The sequence below is a fragment of the Arachis ipaensis genome, chromosome B07 (assembly GCF_000816755.2).
Source record: "Arachis ipaensis cultivar K30076 chromosome B07, Araip1.1, whole genome shotgun sequence".
NCBI classification, from domain to species: Eukaryota; Viridiplantae; Streptophyta; class Magnoliopsida; order Fabales; family Fabaceae; genus Arachis; species Arachis ipaensis.
This window is the reverse complement of record NC_029791.2, coordinates 4,376,901-4,381,002: the sequence shown is the minus strand read 5'-3', so window position 1 is coordinate 4,381,002 and position 4,102 is coordinate 4,376,901.

Sequence of the window (4,102 nt, the reverse complement as noted above, 5' to 3'; positions counted from 1 at the left end):
TATCAGTTCTATTGTTATTTGTTTTATGTTGTTTTTTTTTATTTTTTAGAGTTTATTAAGAATCAAATTTTAAATTTTTCAAACAAAAAATTCTTGATATTATATTATAAAATCGTTTATCTCAAAAGTTTAAGCTAATACGAAAGAGTAACAATGGTTATATATGTAATAATTTGTGTGTTAACAAAAGTGTAGTATTTATATTTACATTTATCGATGGATGTCTTTCTAATTATCTTTCCTCATCATCTTGTATGGCAATTCAAGCCCTTATTATATTATAAGAATTCATGTTATGTTTTCAAAAGAGAGGGGGGAAAAAACATTATGAGGTTAGTAATCAATCAAAACCAGATTAAAGAAGCACTAGCACGTGTATGTTTACATTAAACATATCAAACATATTATCAAATCATTGATTTAAATCAAGGAATGATTATGGAAAAGTTACTAAAAAATTGGTTACTCAATTAGATGAAGATGAAGTAAAGGAGCCATCTTTAACTATTGGAGGTTTACTTTTCCATAAATTGTGTTATGAATGATCTCTCTCTACATATATGCATTAATTAATCTATTCGAAATATAAATTTTTAGAAATTTATTTATTATTTTACTCGTATATAGTAAAAAAAACAAGGTTGAGAGATGAAATTTAAAAAGTGGGGGTGGATCCAGCTGCATTAATCTCTCATTTTGAGATCATGCACTCATCACCAATCCAATCGACATATCTAACTAAATCACCAAAAAGAAAATAAATTACATCATCAATTTAAAAAGTTTAATATATCGTTTAATTAATTATAATTTTAGGAATTCAATATAAAACATACTTTTTTTTTACCATTTCTATAATTACTTTCTTTCCAAGATGTCTAAAAGTGGTTGGTTATAAATTATAATGGTTTCAATAGTGATTTACTTACTATGTTTCTTAAAAAATAACAATGAATTATATACCCTGAGATTAAGTGGACCTACACAACATTTCAGAGAAAATATTAATATGATGTTTAGAAAGAAATTTAGTAGAAGAACAATAACAACAACAACAACTTGAGTGGAAGCCAACTCAAAGAAAGAGACAATCTTTATAGTTAAATAATGAGGATATAAGGATGAAATCAACCTTGGTCAGCTCATAAGCTCCAAAATTCAAACAGTTTAATTTCTTTTTAGGTAGATACCATTGGTCCCCAATACCTTTGTTTTTAATTTTTTATTTTATTTATCTACTTTGTTGTATATATGTTTTTTTTTTTTTTTACGGTATTTCCTAACTCGAAGGATTAATTTGTCGCGAATTTGAGTTATATTTAAAGATTTGTCGCTAGTCAATAAATTGTTGCATACACCAGGTAGAATTCGAACTTCCGACATTTATTTAAACAGACGAGTGAATTGACTACTCGAGCAATCCAAATTAGTTTTTGTTGTATATATACTGCTTAGTTACAATTTCATCATAAGAATAAAAGCACAGTGCTCTAAGACTATAGCCTTATCAGTTATATATATCACTCCCTTTCACTTTAACGTGAATAAAGATAAAAGCAAAGTCCATTGATTCTTCTTTTAAGAGCATGTTGGGATCCATCATTTTAATCCCCTTTCAAAATGTGGACCAGTTTGAATATTTTCTTTGTTTATTTATTTACTTAAAAAAAAAAAAACTCAACACAATAAAATAGAATAAATAGAAAATAGAGACAATCGAGTAAATAAAACTAATAAAAAAAATTATTTTATTGTTATTTTTTATATGATTATCAATAATAAAAAAGATTTACACTCAGTTATTTCTTATAACTCAAAAATAATCTATTAATAATTATTTCAACACCTGATTTTTTTTTCTGATATATTATTTTATTTTTTTTAACTAAATATTCTAAATAATCTTAAAGAAATTCATCAATATTTTTTTTTCAGTTTTCCTTCTTACTAGAAACTCCTATCCTAGTTATTTATTTATTTATTTATTATTTTCTCACCTTAGTTGTTTTTTCTTTATTATAATATATTAAAATTAAATTATTATTATCAAATTGAAATTGGTCAATGGAAGTAAACTAAGATTGGCATGGTCATGTATATGCTTCAATTCAAGGCATGACAGTTGGGACCTGGAATACTGATTGGAAAACATGTTGGTCCCATTCTGGGAATTCATTGTTTTCTTTTGTGTTTTAGTGGGGTTTGGACCCATTTTAATTTCTACCATTTAAACACTATTTATGCCACTAACACCAAGTACTTTAGGTACACTTTTTGTGTCTCAAATTGAATTATTTGGAAGATTATGGATGTCTAAATCTTCTATTATAATAGTAATTATCAAGGTACAGAAAATGGAGATTTTAGATAAAAAAAAATAATAAATTAAGTACGTATAATATAAAATTTTAACAAGATTTAAATCATAAAATCATCAGATCTAGTACAAATTTTGTAAAATTGATTGACTCATTTAAAATCGTAATATCGAAAGATTTTAGAAGTTAAATTGAGATTCTAGCTATTATGATTATTATAAACTCTCCTGGTTGAGTTAGATAATTTTCTCAAGATATAAAATTTTTAAGAGGGTTAAACAAAAATGTATACATATTTTATATAAAAAAAAAAAGGAAATTTGGGAGTCCTTTTCTCATTTATATAATTCCCTTAATTTAATATTTCTATTCCAACTTCATCCTATCACCATACATAATTATATATATTGACATGTGCAATGAGATAAACATACATTTATATTATTATAAGGGCCAAAGATAGAATTTGAATTAAAAAATAAAAATAAAAATCACATTATAAAACCCTTCCTTTGTCCACCCTATGTTTTTGTCTGATGCCTCCCTACACTGACCAAGGGGTGGCAGCAATGGAGAAAAGATGCAGGCAAATCATATTTTTCCTATCAAAGATTCCTCATTTAATAGACTTATATATATATATTATTTATCTAGATATAAATGCATGATACCAACTGATTTATGATATGATATGCAATGACATATATATGGTTACAACTTGAAGCTAGCATTTTATTGAAGTAAGGACTTGTTATGATGAATTAATCATCAATGCATTAAAAAGTTTACATATTTATAAATGTTGTTTATTTGATTAAAGCATGATTTATATTACTTCACCAATATCTTTATCTAAATGGCTTTTTTGTTTACAAATATGGAATATTAAGACATACAGAAATATAAAAGTATAAAATTATATTTAACAGATTTTATTACTAAATAAAATATAAAAATATTAATTTTTATATTTTTATTTTTTATATTTTATTCTCAATATTTTATTTTATTCTTGAATCAAATGTGGTCAATATAATCAATTTTTATGCACGTGCAAATATGATTATAAGAGCTGGATTTTAACTCTAAATTACTTGTAGTTTAAGGAATATTACAGAGTTTGTTACTAAACTAAAAAAGAAAAAAGACAAGGTGTTCATTAATAATGTAGCTCAAAGATGGTCTTGCTTTATTTAAAAAAATAAAAAATAATAAAACTAATGAATTTTAAAGTTTCCTTATACAGTAGCTGCTACATGGGAAGGCAATGGAACATGTCAGTAAAGTAAGGAATCAATCTTTATCTAGAATCTATCATTCTATCTACATTTCTTTATTCTATTCTATATTTAAACTAAATTTAGATCAAAACTAAACACGGGCATATAACAATATAAGCATATTCATGTTTTTTTTTTTAATTTTTTTACCGTTTCTTTTGGACCTTAAGTTGATTTTGAAAATTTTATTTTTGGTGAGAGATTCAGTCCAAAATCCAAATACAAGTGTATATAAGTAAGCCCATTGTTAATAGTGTAACCTATGACTAATTCTTTTATTTGGACCGAACCTGAAAAGTGACTTGGTCTCCATTCATTTTATACGACCCGGGTTGGGACCCAATTAGCCGAGACGAAGTTCTAAATATTGAGCGGGCCGAAAAGAAAAAACATACGAAGCTTAAGGGCCAACATAATATATTTTAAAAAATAATTAATTTAATAATGAATTTTTTTTATAAACACGTATTATGATTGATTTTTTTTCATTTTATTAATTTTTTT